Below are 24,150 nucleotides of genomic sequence, written 5' to 3' on the forward strand. Positions count from 1 at the left end.
AGTGAGAAAGAGGCAGGGGCAAGTTACTCGGCATCCTGCCACAGACCGGGAAGGGCTAGCCCACCCCGGCTAACCCATGAGAAAGGAAAGGAGAAACAATGCTGAGCCCCATTCAAACACATGGGGGGAAGGGGAGGGGCTTGAAATTAGCGTGGCAAAATGCAACCCAAATGAGGATGCAGAGGGGGCCACCACTGGAGAATCATCCCAAGCTTGGCTTCATCCTCCTCTCTGCTCCAAAAGTTCCTTCCACCCACAGGCATGTAACCCTGAACTCCAGGGGTTCTTGCTACTTGATGAACAATCCCCCAGTGCTCATCAGAGCCCTCATTCAGATCAAGAGATTGGGACTAAGTGGACTGGCTGTGGAGAGCATAGGAACTCCTTTTCCTACACTGTGCTCAGGCACACATCCCTGCAGTACAGAAGAACATCATTTATGATTGGCTTTATCAAAGCAGGAAAAAAGAGGCATGATCTCAGAGCACCTAAACTTCATCCCAGCACACCCACATCTTCTGAGTCCTGGAGACCCTTCCCCTGTCACTGTCAATCAAGCAACTACTGTGTGCCAAGAGCAGCAATGGCTTACATGGAAAATACTGGGCTAAGAAAGCACTGGATATATTTTTAGCAGGTGAAAGCAAGGAGCCAGCACCACATGACCAGTCAGCTTTTCTCTGACCATTACTTGGGAGCCATGTTTTAGGGTAAAAAGGCCAGGGCACTCACTAAGCCAGAGAGAGTTGGCAAGCTCCCTGTCTAGCAATGGGGTTAACAAAGAGGCTCTGTTTCTTGCTATAAAGAGGACAGGGATTACAGGTAGTGATTTCAGTGGGAACTATATTATTGCTCCGCGGGGTCCTTAAGCACTCTCATGACACCGTGCCAGCTCCTACGCTGCAGTTCCCAAGGGTCCCTGAATTCTGCGGAAGACGGATTCTGCTCCCAAAGCTGGAGCTCCCAGGGCCCAGAGGAGGCTGTTCACATAGGAATGGGGAGGGTTCAACTTTGATTTTTCTCTTCTGAGTATGCATGAGACTCTCCAGTAGAAACCAAGGTATGTGTTGTAGACAGCATCATTAAGCCCCAGCCCCAACCCCACTGTTCTCTCTACAGACTAGGGGCACAGCTGCATGGCTGACTGAGAGGGGAAAGACTAAACACCCAGGCACTGGGGACAGGGAGTAAGAATGCTTTGCATGTATCTGGCAGATGCCAGCTGCATATCACACAGTGCTTTACCCGCATTCTGGAGTGGCAATAACTATAATTAAGGCTGAAACCATCTTACCAGAACAAACCTGATTTTCAAGCTGGCCCCCTCAGCAATTACTCAAACTTTCCCCAAAAGCATCCAATTCCGTTGAAATTCCACATGCCACATCTGAACCCTGGGTAACGTCTCAGCTGTGTTCCACTGAAATGCATATCCAACTGACTCCTGTATGGGGGTTGCTTTTGTGCAAATGAATACAGCCTCATTACACTCCCTGTTAGGGACACACTAGTCCCATTTTAGAGATCAGTGAACTGAGGTGCAGAGAAGTGGAGAGATGTGCCTGAAGTCACAAAGCAGAACAGTTGCAGAGGAATCCTGGTTCTCATTTGCCCATTCTAATTACCAGACTGCAAGGCTGCTGCCTTCAGAAGATTTAGAGTGAAGCTTGGGGAGATCATATGGCAAACAGAACCGCCAACATGCACCTCCTCTGGTTACAGAGTTCCTGCGTTCAGTGCTTCAGAGTAAAGGCATCCAAGAATGTTAATACAAAAATCGGGGTCTGTAAAAAGCATATCAATCACAGGTATCAAACTCTCTTGGCCCTTGAGGCCAGATCTGCAGACTGAGACCCACCTCCAGCAGTGAGGCAAGGGGCAGTGGTGGTGGTATGGGAGGGTTAACACAGCCATCACTTGCCTGTCTCCCTCACACACAACCCCATCATCAGCATATGTCTCTAACACAGCACCACACCCCAGATTTCAGGCAGCAAGCTTCCTGCTCATCCCGACCCTGAATTCCCAACCCATCAACCAGCACCATGGGCCAAATGGCATAGCTTCATAAACCAGACCCACATGCAGGGCACGGCCTTGACGCCCCTGATATGAGGTATAAAATTTTTTTTTATAATTTAAAAATTTGCTTGGGTGAGTTTAAAAAAAGTTGGGAACATTGGTTGAATGAAAAGTGTAGAACATCACTGATTAATCAACCAATCCGTCTACACTTGGACTTTGGTTCATTTGCATACCAGTACCCTATGGATTAGAAAACTGTCAGGATTGAAAAGCATCCTATTTGATGATTCTGACATCACAGTTGTTATATCACTCTCATGACATATCCATGCGACTGAAACATTTCTCCCCCCGAGCCCACTAAGATATTTCGCTCTATTACCAGTGAAACAGACATGCATTCTGACAAAAACTTTTACTGAGCTCGCACCTGATACCAATGTATCACAAAGTGTTACTATAAACATCCTTATGATAGCCTGTACATGTACACGTTACAAAGCGGGCAGGATACACATTGTGCCCTGGACAAATCTACAGCACCAGGCCAAGGAAGTGGCAGTATGGGGATTTAACTGAGAGGCCTACTTGGAAAACACCAAGGGCAATTCTCCTTTTGGAAATGCAGTTCAGAAGTCAGGAATCAGGGGAAGGCAGAGGGGATCAGAGCCGGGCTGATTAGAGACCTGCCCTCTTGTGGCAGTGTTTGTGTGCGAGTGCAGTGGGGGAATATAGCCCAGGGATTTAAGGGAAGGAGAAAATATGCTCCAAATGAGAAGAATGCCTTATATAATAACATAGTATGGAGCTCCAGCTCCAAGACAGTACTTTCAATCCAAAAATCGCAAAGCCCTGACAGAAGAAGTACTGATGGGGAAACTGAGGCATACAGAAGACAAGTAACTAGCCTATGGCCACACCAAGCACCCCTTGTGTGACCTTGCAGAAGGAGATGAGCAGAAGTACCTGGAAGAGCGAGATCTACTCTCTCAAAATACAAGACCCACGTGGCCACGACTTAGTAAAAGCAGCCACTGCCTTTGCTCAAGAGCATGTGAACGTTGTGATGGAGGATGCATCTGCAAAAAGCATCTGGCCCAGATCTAAGTCCGAATACGAAAGACCTCCTCGCAGTCACCAGAACAAGGGTGACTGCAGCCCCCTACAGTGGCAGCTCAGATCAGCTGTAAAACATGAGAGCTTTCCTGCTTCACCAGCACAGGTGGCATCAGAGGCAACACAACATAGGGAAATGCACATAATATTAAATTGCCCATGTGAGGCTGCAGCCTGTAAGACACCTGCCCCAAACTCAAGCACTGGTTTCCAGTCTTCTCTTTTCTCTGCATCAGTAATACATGCAAGCACTCTGAACAGTGAGGGAACTAACAAAGAGAAAGCCTTGCAAGTCTCAGCCTTGGCAACAGTTTAGTTTCTTAAGGACTGAAATGCTTTGGTCTCAAATCACTGGATTAAATATAGGGGCCTCTGGGCAGCATTCAGTGTCCTGTGCTAAACAAGGTCAGAAGAGACCTGCTGTTGGTTCCTTCTGGCCTTAAACTCTGAAATCTATGAAAACCCTTAGACAGTCTAGTGTGCAACTGGAAACATTTAAGTCGCTCAGCCAGTAACAATGGCAGAGTCACAAACAGCTGCTTGCTCAGCCCCTTATGGGAAAAGCAGCATCCTTCAGAACAGTGAGAAAGGGGCCAAGAGATGCCTGTGGCAGTAAATGGATCAGGCCAGATTCACTGACTTCAGGGCTATACCTTGGGGGAGGGGGCTATGCCTTAGGGACACCTTCCAATACTTGCTGCCTGAGAAGTCTCAGATAAAGCATTCACACAGCAAAACCTGAGCTTTCCCACACCATGGCCTTTTCAACAAACACATCCCCATGGCCATTTCAACACACACATCCCCAATCCTTGCTGCTCAGTCCACAGCCAGCCACTGCAAGCGATAAACTGAAGAGCAGGGGTTGCCCCCCCCACCAGTCTGTGTCAGAGAAAACATCCTGCCCTCCCACACTTTAAAGCTCCTGCAGACCTCAAAGTTTCCATCAGTCTAACGTAAGGCAGCAGCAGAGACGTTGCCTCAAACCAAAACCTGTGAACGCCGGGTTTACAGAGAAATGCTAAGTCCAGTTTAAAGAGAGGCACAAGGTGACCAACCCCCAGACCTACCTCTGGGGCTTACAGGAAAAACACCAGCCACTTGCACCAAACTCTTGCAAGCCAGCTTGCTAGATAAAGGCTGGAGGAAAGTTACAGCGAAGTCTCATGCCTCTGCCTCAAGGAGAGTGAAGCTGCTCGCGGAACAGCCTTTGAAAGCAAGGGAAGGAAACCATCAGAGGCAGAAATTAAAGCATTCGGCTTGCTTGGCCAAATATTTACAAAGAGATAGCTGTGAAGCACAAAGCTCTTTTTCTTCTGTCTGCTGCAGAATCTGGTGAGGGCATTGAAACAAAATTCCCCCCATCCCTGTCTCTCTCTCTCCTTACAGTGACTCAGACTGGAGGCAAAAAGCTTCCGGCGGGATTTAGCAGCAAGTAGCTGGCACCCGGCTGAAACCTGCCCATCTCCATGGAAAAGCAGTTTGAAGGCTGCGTGCCCTGAGCCTTGCACGTTTCAGTCGTCTTGTCACAAGCAAGCCCGGAGCAGAAGGATCTGCCCCGGCCCCCAGCTCGCCCTGCACTGCGCGCCCGCAGCCCTGCAGGGTAACCTGCGGCGGGAGAGAGAGCAGGTCTGTGTGAAGCCCACGGCCAGGAAGAAGTGGGATTATTTGAAAGAACAAAGGGAGCATGAGGAGACTCACCCAAGCAGTTGAAACACTCAATCCTCCTGGATGTGTTAGCAGAGAAGGTCCCACCCCCTCCAGGGTCACATGGTTCAGAGTGCTCGTCAGTGATCAAAGGGGCTTTGTCACTGTGAATAATGAGCATCCCACAGTGCAGCAGAGGTAGGCAGTGACTGGAGGGGGAGTTTCCAGGGATAATTACTGCCCAGGGTGGAACTGGCTCAGGGAGGGAAGGGGGGGGGAAGAAAGGAACTGGTTCAAAAGGACCAATTAAACAGAAAGTGCTGTGGCACAGTACTGCAGAAGAAAGCCTCTCCCCTGGATCAAGGAGCAGAGATAAAGCCAGCTCAGCTGATGTGTACTGCACTAGGCAGGGAAAGCTGGGGGAGCTCCCGGCCAGTGCGTGGGAAAGTTGGCATACAGGCAAGGCCGGAGAGGGAGCATGCAGTTAAGAGTGCTGGGTGCTGCCACGGTGGGATCTCAGCACCCCGCAGTGAATCAGGCCACGTGGCTAAACCTTTACACCCTACTTTTGTTCCTGCGGCCATACGGCCAAGGGCAAGTGAAACTAGGAGGCATCCGAACGCCAAGTCTCTGGGCTTGGGGCTAGGATGCCTGCCAAAGGATTTGGAAGCATCTGAAGCCCCAGCCTGGGGTGGAGGATACTTGCTGGTAGCAGGGCCACATATGGTTCTTGGATGATTCAAACAGATTTGGATCTGATCTGGTTAATTTGACCTGGGACATGAAAAATATTTCCTTAAAAATAATAATTTAAAAAAATTACACCCTACTTTACCTGCCACAGAGATCGTGTCATACACAGGCAGTCAGTGGCAGAATAGCACCCAGACCCAAATATTATTCCTAGCCCTGTGCTTCTGCCACAAGATCATCACCTTGCTCCCAAAAGAGCCCTTGGTTGGCTCCTATGTTGCTGTGAGTGGCCAGGTTGTGTTAAACAACACTTTCCATTTCTACATGTGCCAGGAGGTGGGTGAGGTGACCCAGGGATCTACTCGCCCCGTGCTGATCCTATCATCCTCCCAGTCCAGACCAGCATCTTCTTTCATTGCCTGATCCTGTACTGAGGCTGCAACCCGGGCTATATTCTGAACTACAGACACCAAAGATACTAAATCCTCTCCACTTTAGCACCAAGACCTTCCTGAGGAGCCAGCCCCCATCCAGGGCAATGAGGTCGCCATGTCCACAGTCCTGCTATTGTTCGGCTGCACAGGGAGGCAGCATGGTTGGAGGAGCCCATCAGAAGGGATCTGCACCCACTGTGCACCGTGGAGCTCAGTCCCAGAGGCTCCCTCTGCAGGTCCTTGCAGCAAGACCTGGTGGGCTGGGAGGGGCACCTACCTTCCTGAACCCTTGCTAAGAAACCCTGACTCAGAAAGCCTAGCTAGGGAAATGATTGAAATGAGTAAGTGAGCTGAGGCTTGCTTTATGAAGAACTTGTATTGAGAAGTGAAATATATATTTATAAAACAAGAATCTTGAGGGATTCAGCCTGGCAGAAACCTATGTACACAGGGCTCAGTTCTCCACATCCTGCATCTTGCCTGGGCTTTTCCACCTTTGCAAAGGGGCTATAAAGGGCTGGCACTCTACCTTGGCAGCATTTTACAAGTACAGCAAAAGCTGTGCTAACCGGCACTTTATTAGCCAGAAAACTTTATTAACTGGCATCCGAGGGGCAGGGAAAAAGCAAAACCGGAAGTACCACTTCCGGGTTTTGCTGCCGCCTCCGTGAGCAGAGTTCTTGCCACTTCTTTGGCCCACGGCCCAGGGCAAAGCAGCCTGCGCAAAGCCCCCCTCCCGGTCCCCCAGCACACTGATGCCGGGGAGTGCGCCAGATGGTGCACATTTGATTAACCGGAATATTTGATTAACCGGCATCCCCCATTCCCAGGGAATGCTGGATAACAGAGCTTTTACTGTACTTTGCAGGGGCATCACACGCTGCATAGGGCAGTGCAGATCCAGGCCCTGTATCAATCAGGCTCAGAGCCCAAGGGTGGGAGTTTACCCAGGTATGTGCTGAGGACCACTGCCTGGGAAGAGACTCCCTGTCAGCTTTTTCAGTCCCTGAATCATGAACTATTAGTGATACCAAAACTGTAGGGCAATGGAAGATGAACATTTCCCAATTACTCTCTTATAACAACTTTAGAGTCTGACTTTGGTTACAAATAATGTATTATGCAATAACACAGGGAGCCACAATGTAACCTGTCAATCAACATACAGTGGATTCCCCTGAGACCACACTGTTTCTTAGGCTTTTGTACTAAGACTTCTTCACCCAAGTGACATATCCAGACTGGGTCAGCAAGTGCAGTGGTTTGTGACTCAGTGCATCAGAAGGGCAGAGGTGCAAGGTTTTATCTTGTGCCAGGAGTTCAGTGAATCTCTGCTCTATTCTCATTATCCAATCACGGGATTCAGTGCCACCTATAGTGGTGACCCTAATTGATGTCCCATGCCTTCAGGGAACACCTCTGGTGCAAGATCAACCTCCAAGGCAAACACTTATAACATTAAAGCCGTTGTTAGGGGCTACAACAGATATGCATGCAAGTAGCTTCTCCACATATCCAACCTCTGCCCACAGTCTGCTCCCTTGACTGCCTCCTCAGTTGACTTCATGGTGGTGGTGGTTTCTTACTCAGGCTCAGGAGTGCATGCTGAGGTGGGAGAGAAGGGGGCAATTACCTTTGAACTGCCTCACTCAGCTGTGCACCCACAACCTCAAAAATTATGGAAGTGTTAAGACACGAAGCTTCCCCCTACCCCATCTCTTGGGGGCTGGTTCTCAATCTCAGTACAATAAATCATTTATAACTGTGAGGGACAAAAAATCCATCTGGTGTCTGCCATCTCAAATCCGCATGTGGGGCTGAGCAAGTTGTCCCCATTAATAGCAGTTAAAAGAGATGCAGAGAGGAAGAGCTTGTCCCTCTCATAACAGCTACCCCAGCAGGTTTTTTTCTTCCCTGCCAGTCCCATCCCTGTGGCTTCTCCCTTGTATACAAGGAACAGAGGAGCGATGAGGGAGACCAGTAGGTGCCAGGCCGCCTCCCCCAGTGTCCTATATACAGACATTCAAGTTGTCCACAACTGAAGTTACTACATAAATACACTCCCCAGTGGAATACATGCAACAGTAATTCTGATGCAATATGCAAACCTAATCCATGGTTGGTGTCTGGCTCATGAATCCAATCTGGGTCTCTGAGCTGGACAGTCCTGGCTAATACTGTAATGCTGGGAATTGTGGGTTTTGTACAGAGGCAGGATCTTACATCTGCAGTGGACTTCGGCATGCCTGGGTGGTCACGTGCTGAAGCTGACACTGGGCAGAGAATGAGCAGCCGTTGCACACAGGACAGTGCAGCCTACAGCTTCTCAGATCACAACACTGCCATGCCAATGTGGCCGTGTAAAACCACATCCATGAGACAGAGTAAAAGTAGGCGAGATACTCACTGCAGCAATCCTACTCAGTCATCCACATCAGGGCATGCGGTAGAGGTCATATCAGCAGAAGAGTCCTGAGTTCCTCTCACCTTCCCACCATGCCTCTGCCAAGGGATAGGAGCCAGTCTGATGAGCTGCTCATCTCCCTGCCTGGATCAATCTGCCATGCCAAGTCTCTGAGATACTGGTGATTTGGGGGCTGGCACCTGGGCCTTTCTTGTCAACAAAACTGTCAGCTTCAATCCAACGTCTTTCTATATTCACACACGACTGTAGGTGGTTTCACCAGACAGAGTGCACCACAGGACTAGAATCACATCCACAAGTGCATTGTCCACAACTGGCAAACCAGCCAACCTAAGCCGCTTCCCACCTCTCCAGCTACTGAAGACAAAGCCGTCCCATCCTCCCTGTTCCCAGAGCTCTGCTGTCAGGACTCCCAAGCAGATCCAGGGAACATGCACCAGCAGCCCCAGCCCCGTCTCCTCAGACCACTTCATTTCCGTTCCATAGGACCAAGTCATGCAGTTTAAACACCCTGCCAGTGAAACCCAAAGCACCTGGATGGACCTTTGCAACAGGAGAAGGGTTTGGCTACGTGGGGCTGAGTCCTGGAAGGTCCTGAGCATTGAGAGGGCCCCCCACCTCCCACAGGCTGGTTGTCAATGTGCAGGCCCAGCTCCATGGAGAAGGGGAAAGACAGATGGGGTGGAATAAAGTCAGAGATTGTCAAAGTTGCAAAGGGATGCGGGCACCCACATCCCATTAAGAATAAGAAGTATTTGGGCACCCACCTGTGGCAGGCAGGTTCGTGAAGTGAAGTGAAGCTCATGATCCTAGCTTTGGCAGATGACAACGCATTTAAAATTGCAGACGCTTCCAGGTTCCCTTGGCCCCCGCTGCACGGCTGTTCTCAAAGGAAACATGAGGAAGCAGGGGGCTCTAAGTGGGAGCTCCCTGAGAAGTGACTGCTCCAGGCACTGCTAAGACAGAGCCCAGGATCAGCTATGACCCCTCCTTTCCTGCTACCTGGGTCTTCACTTACTCCAAACCCAGGCATCTAGACACCTTCCCCCACTACCTCTTCCCATCTGCATCCACTACATCCCACCTCCCCTCCACACTGGGCCTTTCTTATCCTCCTGCTGTGAAAACACAAGAAAAGCCCAGCCCTGAGGGGTCTGGCTTCTGTCACCAACTACTGGGCACAAGCGGCCAGGCACTTGCATACGGTTGCACAGGGAGCATGTTCAGTGTTACATGTCAAAAAAATCCACTCTGGGGCTCTTACAAAGGCGTGTTTCCTGTGCTGAGGCCTGCATCATGCCACTGGCATTTCTCCCATCATTCCTCCCCCAAGCCAAGCCACTTCTGCACTATTTTTTCCCCAACTTTCAACTTCCTTTGTGTTTGGGTCATCTCCTCTCGAGGGCTCTGGCTTTGCTGCAGTCCCATTCCCTGGTGCACAGCTGCACAGATCTAAGCCTGGTTTCTTCCTTATCCCTTGGAGGTGGGACCAGCAGAGAGGTCAGGGAGAGCGATTCCACTCAGCCAAGGATTAGGGAAAGAAGAGTAAATCTCAGCTGCAGCCAACGGGTGGGAATACGGATTCAGAGTTTGCTGCTCGATTCTTTACTCATGTATTAAGTGCTCTGGATTAGTTCAGCGTTAATCCTGGCTCTCCAGCCCAGAGCACTGACAGCAGCCTGCTGTCAGTCAGACCCAGAGCCTTGCTTAGCTTCTCCAGAGTTTCTGTTAGTTGCTCTAAAACCCTTGCTAATGTCCCCCTTATACCAGTGCTCCGCACTGGTTCACAGCTGGCTTCTGAGGCTCTCTCAAAGCACAGCACTAGCTTTCCTCTTTGGGATGAGCTAAGAAACATGCTAGCTACAAAGACACCACACCTAAACAGTGGGGGATGGGGGCTAGCCCAACCAATTCAACTTTTCCCTTAGGCCAGCTATTCTCAAACAGGGCATCACAGGACCCTAAGGTGCCTTGAGATCCATTCAAGGGTGCCACAGAGTGCCACACAATGTTAGTACTGCTAGGTTTACAAACATGATTTGAAATAGGAATCCATAGTTGTGGTTTTTCTGAGGTCTCTGCAAGCAAAACACTTCTCTATTATTTCTCTGTAGTCAAAAAAAAAAGTGAAAGCTTAAGAGCTGGCATTTTCCAAGGGGTCTCAAATCTATCCAGGGTTGCCACCAAGTCCAAAAAAGGTTGAGACTACTACTTGAGGCTAATTCCTTCCAGAGCAGGGACAGCCTTGTAGTGAAAGCACCACTTGCATTGGGACTTAAAGAGAAAGTTCCTACCTCTGCCACAAACTTCCTCTGTGACCTTGGCAAAGTCACTTACAACCCTACGCTCAATCTGGGGGTGACTTCAATGGAGCTTCGCTCATTGATCCCAACCAGGGATCTGATCCAAAGATTGTTCTCCAAACAGTATTATTCGACAATAATTTATCTTGTCTGCCTTGATTTGGTTTCCCCATCAATAAAGCAGAGACAATGATACTGTCCTCCCTTTGTAGGGTGTTTTAGCACAAGTCCTGTTTAGGGGAAGGAATGATTCTTGTCATCATCCCCAGCTGGGGTAGCAGGAGCTGACTTTTTATATAGTACCTGCCAAAAATCAGCGGAAAATATTCAAGGAAGAGAGAGCAGTACTGATGAGGGTGAGGAGATCTCCACAGATCAAGGATATTAGGAAATGCTAGAAAATAGCTCAAATACCACATAGAATAAAAAAAGGCTTAGGATTCTTGCCTTAATTAAAATTGTTGTGCATCCCTTCATCCCACACAGCAGCTCTTCATGCCAGAGTATCATCTGCCCTGACCACTAGGTTGATTTTGCTGTTGGAACATGGAAACAGCCTTGGTTGGAGGAGATGCACACTCTACCATTTTACGCTTGGCTGAGCCATGCTGAGATTCATGCTTTTCGCTGTATGGATGCCAGATGTTCTCTGTGCAGCTAGGAGCACATCCTAAATTACAGTGAGATGGGATTTTCAGGCCACTTGCAGGCACTGATGAGGGCAGAAACTAATTAGAGTGCAGGGATCTGCATAATCATTTGCATGGTTATGAGGAAAAAATATATAGTTATTATGCTAGGCAGAGCCCATTAGCCAGTCAGAAAATCTGGATGACCTGTTTGAAGAGTTACATAATTGAGACCTCATTTCTCAAATTTCCACTTCAATTGGCTGATGGGTCGCACTTTGCATAATTGCCAAATGGTTATTTTTCAGTAACCTTTTGGTAATTATTCAAATCCCTGCACTCTGATTGGTAGCTGCACTCAGATTTTCATACCCCTATGCACACACCAAACATGCTGGCCTCCACTTCTGGCCCCTGTCATTTAACCCAAACCCATATGTTAGATTAACCAGAGGCGGTATTATCTTTACCTAAGCTGAGGGATGGTGGGGAATATACACTTAGCAAGGAGAAGGAGCAGGATGAAGAAGGCAAAGGAGGCTGGGATCAAAGGTGGTGGGAAATAGGCAGAAGGTCAGAAGTTGAGGCCACCATGTCTGCTGCAGGCATATGGACTGGGAACTGCGAGGACAGGAGCCAGCTGGAGCAGCAGGACTGACAATAGTCCATCAAATGCAGGCCTCTTGTGGGCCAAGATCACCCTGAACGGCACTGTGTAGTTAAGAGTAGAGACCTATCCACGGGCTATACAGGTTCTGCTACGAGAGTCTACTATAGCCTCTCAATGCAAGGAAGCTGGCTACATGTTTTATTTTTATGCAGATGAGGGATTTCTCCCTAGCTTGCTCCTTTGGCCTTTTGGCTAAGGGCAAGCAAGACTCAGGGGCATCTGAACCCCAAGACCTCCTGCCCTGGAGCTTGCATGTAGGGTGCTTGCCATGGATTTGGGAGAATCCGAAGGCCCAGGCTGAGGAGTCTGGGAGGGAGGATACTTGCTGGTGGTAGCGCCACACAGACTTGAATGATTGAGCTCTGCTCAGTCGACAGAATTCAGAACTGATCTGACTAATTTGGCCTGAGGAAAAAAAAAATGTTTTAAAGGAAAGCAAAGAGCACATTTCTGGACACTAGAGCTGGGAGATCCCTACTAAACTGGAGGCAATAAAAACACCCTGGGCTATTAACCGCATATTCCGCCCTCCTAGAAGATCAGCTAGCCCACGATATGGTTATTTCCTGGTAAAGTCAAAGTGGCCTCAGGTTATCATTTAATCTCTCTTTTTATTTTCATGAAAATATTTCTGAATACTTGTCCTCATGTTGGTAATACTGGGAGGCTCTACCCAGTCTCTCTGAAGGCTGACAGGCTGCTCCTCTCCCACTAACCCAAACAGGCTACCACTTAATATAAACTGTCCAGGCCCTCCCGATATATCAATTTGTTCACTAAAGACTGAGGTGTATTTCCCCACCCCCCGTGCTTTCCTCTTAAAGGAAACAACTTTACCCTTTTGGGACTGCCTGCTTCACAGAAGCACCTAACAAGGGGTTTCTTCTAATTAGTTTTGCATGGATTTGTTTTTGCAATAAACAGTCGGGTCTGAGTTCTGCAGCGACAATATGGGAAGGTTACAATACTAATGGGCCACATCTCTTAGTGTCTAAAAGCAAACCTCTCATCAAGCAAACCCAGTGCTACTTTTGCTTGCCATCTCCTGGACATGATGTGAAGTTGCATACCTGTTCAGTTGCCATTAAAGTCCCTGTGGCTCTCTCTCAAAAGCAGGGGTGACAAATTGGTAACCCCAGACCTATTTCCCATGGGGTAATTACATCCTCCTTAAACTTCCCATATTGTTCCAATGGAATAAATATACAATGGTATTCAGAACATAGCTTAGAGCATGTGTGGCATTTATGTGCATTATCAAATAAGTACCTTGTTCGACCCCAACAGCATTTCATTTGGAAGGAAGTTTCTGTTAACCACTATAACGAGCAGGCAAAGCACCTAAGCGTGCAAATACTGCCGTTTCATCATCAGTGGAAGGACTCATGTGTGTAAAGCCAGGTCTCTCTGAAACTGTGTATGCTTCTGAGCCCTGGTTCTGCAATATCCAGTATGCACTCACTGTCATCAGGGTAAGTGCAGCAGAGTCTGTGCACCCATGACCTCACTGCTTCTCACATGGAATCATAGGCACCTAGCATGCTTAAAAGCCACTGGACCAGTGCCGCTGTCCTCCTGGAGATTGCCCAATTAAACCTGAAAGACTTGACTGAAATGGCTGAGCATCAGTGAACCTCACTAGTCTGAGCAGCAGCCATGGACAGTATCTGCATACTCTGCAGGAGTCTCCCTTTAAACTCACACCACTGGTCATTAAAGAGCTACTGACTGACAGCTGTGAGATATTGCCTGTCCCTTGCCCTAACCTCCCTCTTCCCCCCTGGGGCCAGATTCTGATCTCAGCTCCACTGGTGCAAATCTGGAATAAATCTGCCAAAGAGTGACATCAGACTTATAGCAAAATCTGACCACGTGCATGACAATACCACAGAAGTTATTGTGTTACACCCCAAGTGCACCTGTATCCAAAAAGCTAGAGAGCTTTGCTAATGACTCCAGGAGGACTAGAACTCAGGTCCAGCCAAAAACAACAGCCTTGACGGTGGGAGGTTGACAGAAGGGATATTTGATAGTGTACAAGGAAGGAAACTGGATAAAGTGATTCCTTCTATGCAATGAGGTATCCCACACTGCTCATCCATTTATAGCACTCTGCTCCTATATTCCTTGGTGTGATCTCCATCAGGCCCTGACAAAAAAACACTGCTCCACTAGTGCACAGCTGTTTGATTAAAGTTGCTACCCTCAGCAACGCTCTTGTGGATCCTATGGCAGAGGAAGGGGTGGGAATGGAGAGGGGTCTGGATCTTTGTCTGTAAGGGGCTCACCACAAATAGGAAAACAATGGAGGCAGTCATCAGATCTCATGAAAGCTTCCCAACTCCTCACCTCATCTTGTGGTATCACATTGCCAGTATCCCACAGAACCAAGTTCACGAGCACCATAGTAATGGGTGTGTGAAGGGACACAGACTATGCAGGGGCTGGCAGGGAGATGGTTAATACTCTCTGCCTGATAGAAACCTCTGCAGTGGGCATCTTCGACATGAGGACAATAATTTGTGGCTGGTCTCAGCAGTTGCACACTCCAAGAACTGAGGGATTTTCCTTAAGCATGGGCCCTCCTGTGCACCAGACCTATGCAGGGAAACAGCAGGATTCTGGCAATAGCCTGTTGCTTGCCTTGGGTATTTGACTCCATCTGCCATCTCAGGGGCAAAACACTGGTGCTGTTACCTTCACCTGGAACCAGCTGTCCTGGCAGCTCGTCACAGGCTTCACTCAGGACTAACGATGCCACGTGCCTGATTGTGGGTCACAAGCACACCAAATACTCAGGCACATCCAAGGGGTAAATCCTCCTCCCACAACCATCAGAGCATCCCAGTGAATGTGGGTTTTAATGCAGTGGCTCAAGGAATGAAGGCTGTAGGCAGCCTGAATTGTACTTGCACTGAGACCATTTGCGACAAAAGCAGTAAAAGAACTACCTTCCGATACCCAGCAGGTAGTCAGCCACGTTAGGTGGTATTGAGCTGGTGAAAGCATCCTACACTGGCCCTACTCAGGAGCTGGAGTAAGGTAATAAGAGGGTGTGCTTTCTGCTGCATCCATTCTCTGCTTCACAGAGCCAGCAGGAAGACATGGGAAGCAGATGGGAAACTGGAGCAGCTTTGAGGCTGCTCTAACTTCCACCAGGCAGGCCTCTAGATGGCCCCAAAACACAGGGAGTGCAAAGGTGGATGAAAACCTCCTGAACTGTCAACCCAGTCCCACGCACAGGAATGAAGTGACTGAGAACCAGACCCATCAGATCCCCTTTACCTCCAACTTGCTGATTTGAGTCCAGCCCAAACCGAAGGTGACTCAACATTATGACCTTGATATCAGGAAAGATGGCCTTTGGCTCAGACTAATTCCAAGCAGACAAAGTCCCTCAGTGCAGGAACACCCTTCCTGGCACGCTAGCAAAGGGCAATAGGCAGACAAGGTTCCTTGGGTGAATCTGATATTTTTTATTAGACCAACCCAGATAGTTTGAAAATAATTATTAGGCAAGCTTTTGGGTTCAAAAACCCTTTGTCAGGCTAAGGAAGTTTCAGCAGTTGGTGTGTGCTCTTCCTGGATGGAATGAAAAGTAAAGAAGCCAGCGGCTGGGCTGGTATGTATACAAGACAGGTAGTCAGTGAAAATGTAGACTGAGGAGTCAATGGGTGAGAGACAGGCTGGGGGGGGGGAAGTTAGAGAGAGAGAGAGAAGGGGGATGAAATGCCTTCTCTCCAGGTATCTCTCCACTTTCATCCCCCTTCTCTCTCTCCCTCCACCCCCCCACCCCAGCCTGTCTCTCACTCATTGACTCCTCAATCTACATTTTCACTGACTACCTGTCTTGTATACATACCAGCCCAGCCGCTGGCTTCTTTACTTTTCATTCCATCCAGGAAGAGCACACACCAACTGCTGAAACTTCCTTAGCCTGATGAAGGGTTTTTGAACCCGAAAGCTTGCTTAATAACTATTCTCCAACTATCTGGGTTGGTCTAATAAAAGATATCAGATTCACCCAAGGAACCTTGTCTGCCTATGTCCTTAGACCAACACGGCTACAACCTACACCCCTGTAGCAAAGGGCAAGAAACTAGTGTTACTGCCAGGGGTGGTGCCTGCAGAGCAGGGCAAGGGCTCATGGGTGAGTGACACCTGGGTTGCTGCCCACGGTGCCATCATCCCAACTGTGGCCACACAAAGAATTTTACTCTTCAGAGCCAGGAAGCCATTTCTTCCCTTAGTTACTTATCTGATTCCCTATCCCCAGTACTTGGTCTCCCCGCAGTCTATAATGTGTTTAGCCTCACTACCGCCCTGTGAGGCTTGAAAGTGCTGCAATTCCCTTTGCAGAAAGGAGGGGTCCGGGTTGAGGGGTCTATGTGGCAGTCTTGTGGCTGTGATGGTCCAGGGGAAAAGCAAGGAGCAGGCCTTGTTTGGTACTATCTGTTCTCAGACCAACTTCAGACCTGGGAGAGATCTCAAAACCTGGTACAGTGCTATAATTAGGAGACAGGAAAGTTGAAAGATCCCCACTGTATACTAGTCTGATAAAATGTGTTACCAAACAAGTCTTGATTCTCCAAACCTCTAAGGCAAGGGTGTGTCAAACTCATTCTGTGGGCCAGGCCAAGCCCACATCAGAGGGCTTCTCCTGGGCTGGATCCATGGGATCAGCAACGGCAATAGCAGTAGGTCTAGTGGTGGCTGCGGCAGGTCCGCAACCCTCACGTGCCCTCCTGATGCCGATGGCCATGTCCAGCCGGGTCCTTAGGCCCCAAATTTTGTAACAGGCCACACCCCTCTGTAGCCACACCCCAGCTTCCAGTAGTCCCCCAGGAGCCTGGCAAACCAATGGAATAGTTTTGTGGGCTGGACCTACATATGCCACCTCTGCTCTATGGTATTTAAGCACCGAATTCCCAAGCTCTTATTACGGCACCTAACTCACACCGAATGATTTTCAGTCAACTTAGGTTGCTAAAGTCTGTTGTGGATCTAGCCCTGACTCACCCAAGAGCATGCAGGAAGCTTGCAGGAGAGCAAGAACTGTAATTCCTGACTCCAAGTTAATGCTCTAGCCCCTGCATCGCCTACCTCTCCATCACTCCTTGCACCTAGAACACAAACCAGGTTCAGACCCATGTGCAAGAACCCGTAGCGCTGCAGCTGCACACACCCCACAGAGGCAGACAGCAGCAATGTATTTTTCTCCTGAAGCCTTGTTTCTGCTGGATCCCTGGCCTCTGGTTCTGGAATCCAGTAGCACTGAGAAAGGCTCTTGATAGTGTTTCAAATGAGCCTTTGAGCCCAAGAGGCAGTTTGGCTCCGAGCTGTGTTCTACAGATAAGGGTGGAGGGGCAGGTGGTTTTCAGTACCCTGCAGGCTCTGTAGAGACCACAGCTGCTTTTGGTTTGAGGTTTTCAGTTCAACCGGATATAGCTTTTGTTTCTGATAAGTTCCCTTTTGTAGTGCCAATAGCTGAAAGATCAGTTACTGAATTCAGCATTTGAGCACAGGGAAGCCATCTCTGCTCAGGGATTCACAGGATCCTTAGTACTGCTAGACCCACAGGGACTAAGGGGTAAAAAGCAAAAGGCAGAGGCAGAAGCTCAGGGCCACCTCGTTGACCTGTATCTGGTTTGAAGAGTGTCTGAAGGCTCAGGTGGATGGCAAATGCTCAGCCCCATCCCTGCAGCCTCTGCTGTCACAGTCCAGACCAGCCCTGAGTTCACTCCCGAGGACAGCAATTGCCCCAGATGAATGCAACCAACCCCAGATGAGTTCAGGCCCATTAGGTCTGGGCTCTGATGGGAAAGACTCAAAGATGGCTCTGAGACTGGGAGCCAGCCCCCAAGTTCAGGAGTGTTTGGATCTGGGATTAGGGCTCAGACTCCCTTCCAGTAAAAGTAAATATCCCTGGAGACAGCCTGCCCAGAGCTTCAGATCTAGGACACAAAACCCACTAAGGAGTGTTCCTACCCAAAGGACAAATGGCCCGTTCTGATTGGAGGCTGCAGAAACAGGCCATCAGCATCCAATTGTCACACATCAGCAATGACTCACTAGGAGAGGGGCCCTGGGGGCTGCCCACTTTGAGAAACACTGGAATGTGGGACAATAAGCCGCTACAAAACGTTATAAAAGCTCGGAGGGCTGGAGAGACCCCTCATAAACATCAGGGCTAGGAACTGATGCCATCCCCACGGCTCCCTCCCTCCATTTTTTACTGCCCTGGTAAATCATTTACTGGAAAAGCCTTTTTCCAAAATCCCCCGAAGCCCCTGCCACAATAAAACGTTGATGAAAAACACATGTCACTGTTCTTGCATCTTTAGCTCCTACGCCCTCTGAAGCAGGGACTGCAGCAGGACAGAGCTCTTATCCTGAGCGGGGGTCTCGGATGCTACTGTACAAGGAATGGTAAAGCACCAGAGGGAGATTTCTAAGGGCACAAAGAAAAATGACCATGCCCAACTCCTGTTGGAAACCGGTGGGAGTTAAATGCTTATTTCCTTTTTGTTCCTTTAAAAAAATTTTTTTTCCTTTTATTACTGCCAGACTCCTAGCAATCCGCAAACTGGTAGAGGCCCTCCATGGAACGATGCTCAGGAGGTCTGGGATCATCCTATATGTCCCAGCACTCCAGCTTTGGTTCTGCAGATTTATGCACGATGCCCTGAAGCGCTGTGGCTCAACACCAAGCAGTACAACAGAAAGGTCACCCAGGAGGTGAAAACCCAGACATCATAATTTCCATGCTAGAGGGCAGGAAGTCTCTTGCCTCTTTAGCATATGCTCCCTTTACAGAGTGAAAGGGGGCAGGGAACAGCCCATGTGATTTTATTGGGAGTCTCATGATATTTGATGTTTTCATTAATCCCCAGCTCCCGGAGCCAGGTGATTATAGGAGAATCCAAACTTTCCCTAAACTAAATAATTTTCTAGGAGAGAAAAGCCTAGAACATGAATCAAGCAGAGCCTAAGGCTAAGGACAGAAGTTACACATAAACTGGTTTAAGTGATGATCAGAAACTGGTTTAAACCTGTAACATAACAGACATTCAGTTCACATCAACCAGTTTCAAAAAGGCTGAAACTGGCTTCAGATAAACCTGGTTGAATGTAGCATCAGAGTCCCCCAGCATCCCAACATGCTTTTCAGCCCTGGGCTGGGCTGAAATGTCTGCTCCAGAGAGCAGGCTGGTCCTACCCCTCTGCTCTCTAGCCAGAGCAGGGGCGGTGGTGTGGCCAGATGCCCGCCAGCATGGCTCTAAGGCAAATGGGCAGAGAGGGGGTTTACTCCCCCTCAGGCCCCTCTTCCCCTGGGGGACCACAGCCAGGGTCTGCCTGGCCAGGGCAGAGCAGCCCCTGTCAAGGTCCCCCACACCTCCACTCCAGCAGCAGGGGCAGGACGTGTCCAGACTCAGTCAGCATGACCCCACCATCCATCCACTTCTCCCAGGGCTGGGTTTGGGGTTGGGGTTGGGGTTGGGGCTGAGCCGAGCCGGACCAGCCCACGGGCGCTGCTGAGGGTGGGTGTGGAGGGGCTAGCTCGGGCTGGCAGATAGCAGGTCCAGCCCAGGCCAGGCTGCAAGGGCAGGGCCCTTTCCCAGCCGACTGCAGCTCATGACAATCCAGCTCAGTACTCATGGACAGTGGCTGGCTGGGCAGCAGTGCAGAAGTGATGCCACTGCAGCTGCAGGAAGGCACCTTGGCAGCCAGACTATCCACATGGGATGAGTCCTTCATGCCTGAAGCTGCCTGGGCCAGTTCGGAGGTGCTGGTGGGCCTAGAGCCTGATGTGCCCACAGCCACTGCCGCACCTCCTGCACAGTGCTTGTTCATCTGCAAGTTGCTCACCCACAGGTGCAGCTGCATCACCTTCACACCACTGCCAGGACAGCCACCGTCCATGTGCACAAGGCTGTCACAGAGCCACAGCCCAGTCTGGGCTGGTGCCTCTGTGCCCACCCTCAGGAGCACCCATGGGCTGGCCTGGCTCAGCCCTGCAGCCCCAGCCTCAGACCTGGGTGAGGTGGGTGGATGGCGGGGCCATGCCAGCTGGCTCTGGCCATGCCCCTTACCGCATGAGTGGCCAGTGAGAGGAGAGACAAGGGACAAGCCTGGCAAGGGCTGCTTCCCCCTCCAGGCACACCCTAGCCTGCAGGGTGGGGTTTAAACTCCTCCTCAATCATACTTAGCCTGCCAGGGCCTGGCCATGCACACACCGCCCCCCTGGCCCCCCCCAAATCAGCTTCCCTCCAGCCTTGCTGCTGCTGAAAAGAAGGGAGGATGCACTCTAGCACCCCCAGCTTCTAGCCTGAGCCACTGCAGGCATGTGGGTGCATTTCCAGAATCAAAAGTGAATGTAAATGCACTTGTAAATCAGTTCAATCTACGCAGGGTAGACTAACCTGCAAAGATTGAATCAATTCAGGCTTGGGCTTTTTGAATGTCTATACTTAGCCTAAAGGAGTAAAACCCAGGCAACAGAGCAAAGCCACCAAAATGATTTTTGTAAAAGCAAAATCTTGGGATTTTTGAGGCGCTCTCATTTCTGTTTTGACAGGGGGGAAGCAACTCCTGAGGGCTGAAATCTTGGAGTTGGCCATGCTGCAAGGGGCTTGTCTGGAGGACATGCACTAGCACTAAGACCTTAGCTACATACTGTCCTGCAGGCTGTTGTCTTGTTAGGGGGCCACTGCGCCGTACTGCTTCCCAAAATGCAGGATCTGGTTCCTCTGCCTCAATCTGCCTCATGACTTTTTCCCCACAGGCCTCAATGTGCCACAAAACCAAACCTCCAGGCCCAGTGCACCCCAGTGTGGAACATGAGAGGGAGGAACACAAGCTGAGACCTGCCACAGTTCTTCTGATGAAAAGCTGGCATCAGGCAAGGGCAGTACAGGAAGTGGCAGGGAGGGGCAAGGAAAAGTCATTCCAGTCTGTTTCTTCAGCTGATCTATTCTTATGGCAAAGAAGCTAGATAAAGGATGGAGCCAGAGATGTGCAAAAAGCCTCTCCCAGGGATACACCCCCAAACAGGGCAGGTTCATTCAGACAATTTCAGCCTGCGTTACATCCACGTAGTCCCAGTGCAATGAAAGGCACTGTGCTCTGGCCACTCCAGGGAGGATCTGCAGCATGCTGCAGCTCCTCCTCCAGTAACTATATTAGAAGTCTCCTTTCAGATTGTTGCAGCCCCCAGATTTCACCGCCTGCAGAAGAACCTATGGGAGGAAGGGCCAAAACCCCCAGTATAGGAGGAAGGGCTGGACTGCAATTGCATGGGACTGGAGACCTGGACACAGAGGTGAGGGAGGGCAGTTCCACAGGGGCTTAATCTGGGTTTACACAACAGGCTTCCTCCTGACCCACACATTCGCTCCAGCAGCTCAGCAAAAGCTGGTGACAGTGGCTGGGTAGCTCTGGCAGGCCTCTGTGAAGGGACCTTTTCCTCCAAAGACACAGTCTTGCTTGTCTTCTTCCTGAGAAAGACTGGGGCCTGCATAGGCGGAGGTCTGGAATACACAATTAACCCTTTCACTGCCAACTGCAGGGGCTGCTCATTGGCAAAGGAGCGCTGGCCAGGCAGAACAGCTGGAATCCAGCTGCTGGCTTGAACTCAGCAGGATTTCACGTGCACGCCCATGTTTCCCACAGCTGCTTGTGAATGGACTGGAACTTCAGTGATGATGAGCAACCCCACGCAGAGTCATGCAGAGAGGGCCGGCTTCTCCCTTGTGGAAAAAACTTCTGCCAGTTCAGAGTTCCCTGGTTCCACTTATCTCCAGCATCAATCTCTGCACAAGGGAATGCATGAGGAAGGTAGCAAGAAGGGCTGTGCAAGATGCCTTCCTGGCTCTGACAACGTGAGTCAGCCCTGAGTTGCTGCATCCTTTGCCACATGGGTCCTGCCCCCTGGCACCCTCTGACTGTGCCAGTCACTTCAACTCTTGCTTACAATATCTCCCTGCTACGGCAACCCTGGTTCCCTGCACAGGCGACCAGTGAAGACAATGCCATATTCCTGGGACTAGATCATAGCCTGTAAACTCAGCCTAACTATGCAAAGAGTTGCGAGGCACAGAGCCATCTCACCGGTGAGTGCACTTCTCTTGGCCCTCACCCAAACCTGCTGCTGCAGTGGTAGAGAGTGGCCAAACATCTGCAGAAGTGAAAGAGCACTGGATCAGCACACTGCTACCAATGCTCCAAAGGGATTTGCAAAGGGACTTGTTCCTCACTTTCATTAGAGGAAACATCTGAGGTAACTCCTGTGAGATATTTAAAAGTTTCACAGTATGTTAAACTGAACAAACAGCCCAGTGCAGCTACCGACAGCACAAAAAGAGGTATAGACAGCAGCCTGTTTAGATCGCACACTTGCCCTGACTCTGTTCTCATGCCAGCACGGGACTTCCTCTCATTACGTTTACAGAATTATACGCCCTGGACAGGCTCAGGCCCAGCAGCCTGTAGCCAAACCCCTGACACAGCGTAGAAAGAAAAGGCCTGATTTTTCTCACTCTTACACTTGTGAATCAGGAGCAACTTCACAACAGCTAAGGGAGTTACACCAGGAGTAAACTTGGTGCAAGCAACACCCGACTCAAGTCCGATGTACTACAAAGTGAAACATGTTTAGCGTGGTTTCACACGTCCATCTCTGCCACCCTCTGTTCTGCTCAGTGTTTCACAGCATCGGACCACAGAGGGCCTATTCTCTTGGTGTCCTTTTGCATCCCCTATTACACATAATACCAGCCTCCTGACAACACCTAGGCTCAGGTTACAAGGGCTATCACCCTCCTGTTCCAGGGCACAAACAGATCAGCTGGAGTCTTGGAGAAGTTTCCCGTAGTACTGTAGCATTACAAAAATTAGCTGAATTATCCGGTGGGACTTCCTCAAAAGACACAACATCTGTCAGAGGCAGGATACCAAGTATGTGACCCACTGGTCTGTCCTGGCTCATTAGCTCCTGTCATCTTATCCAAGTCGCTCTACATTTTACTGCCTTTCCTCTAGCCCACCCTACCTAATTGCATTCTCTCCCCTCCTCCTCTTACACACAAACACTGCTGACTTGGCTGGGGTTTCCCCCAGGCACAACTCTGGCTGCTAACTCTACAGCACCCTCACCCTGCCATGTGCTCCTTCTTCATCAGCCAGCTATTGACAGAGCTCTAAGTAGGAAGGAGCTCTAAGTACAGGCTGCGATACCCCTCCTGGGCAGGTAAGGGAAGCCGGGGGAGCACAAGGGGGAGGTAATCTCTGCCAGAAGATGGGTTGGCAGAGCTCACTTCCCCTCCTGTAATGGAAAGGGAAAGGAGGGACTGTATTATGACTCTTGGTAGGGGAAAGTGTCAACTCAGTCCAAAGGAACTAGACTGATCTGATTGCCAGTCACTCCAGGACCTCAGCTTTTACTTAGAGCTGTTTCATGCCCTTGCGATTGTAAATGAAGCCACTCTTCTTCTGGAGCCTACAGACAAAACAGCAGGGTTGGAGGAAGGGCTCAGCCCCACTCATTCACCTGGGTAAGGTGGTAAAGGCCAGTGCCATCCCAATGCAGCTAACCAGCTGTCTGATCCCCAGCGTCCCTGTGGTGCAAAGTGTTTGGAGTGGAGGGCTCATCTTTTTTAGTGGAATTGAACTGCCGCCTAGCTTGGGATGGTGGCACACGGTCCATGATGAAGCTAGCCTGAAATCCTGAACCATCTTCCTGAACCCCCACAGCCTCTCTGTGGCTCCTGTGTTCCCCTTACATGGGTTCTTGACCAGTGCATAGTGCCAGCCCCATGCACCCCTCCTTCTGCCTACCCACAATCCTCCACCAGGCCTGCTGCAGCTGCTATTGCTGCCAATGAGACCTGCTCCACAACGAATGTGACAAAACCATGGATGAACTAGCCACCGTCCAAGGCACTGTCAGGGCGCTGTTTGCCAGGGCAGCTCTTAAGGCAGACAAGGGGCCACATTTTACCTTTATTTATGGCAATGAAAACATGAAGCCAACAAATCACCTTCTTTCTCTCACCCATGCATTCCTCCTCTTTTGTGTTTCAGCATGAATATTCCACTCTCATCTCTCCTTGTTCAGGTGAGAGGGGTGGCTGCATGACCTTGCTATGCTGACTTATGTAGAAGATCCTAGCTTTGCTGAGTCTCCACTTCCAAAGAAACCCACTTTTAG

At 49.9% G+C, this 24,150-nt stretch overlaps 1 protein-coding gene across 4 annotated transcripts in view; it reads right to left on the reverse strand.

The window, feature by feature from the left end:
• SEPT9 (septin 9) overlaps positions 1 to 24,150 on the reverse strand; it is a 238,179-nt gene that overhangs the window by 61,657 nt on the left and 152,372 nt on the right. The window contains exon 1 of one of the 4 annotated variants that reach the window (XM_006018336.3): positions 4,843 to 4,939. The exons of the other annotated variants lie outside the window; for them this stretch is intronic. The gene's annotated coding sequence lies outside the window, so the exon portion shown is untranslated. Of the gene's footprint in view, positions 1 to 4,842; positions 4,940 to 24,150 lie in introns of those variants that run through there. 4 annotated transcript variants of the gene reach the window in all.

The sequence above is a fragment of the Alligator sinensis genome, unplaced genomic scaffold (assembly GCF_000455745.1).
Source record: "Alligator sinensis unplaced genomic scaffold, ASM45574v1 scaffold400_1, whole genome shotgun sequence".
NCBI lineage: Eukaryota > Metazoa > Chordata > Crocodylia > Alligatoridae > Alligator > Alligator sinensis.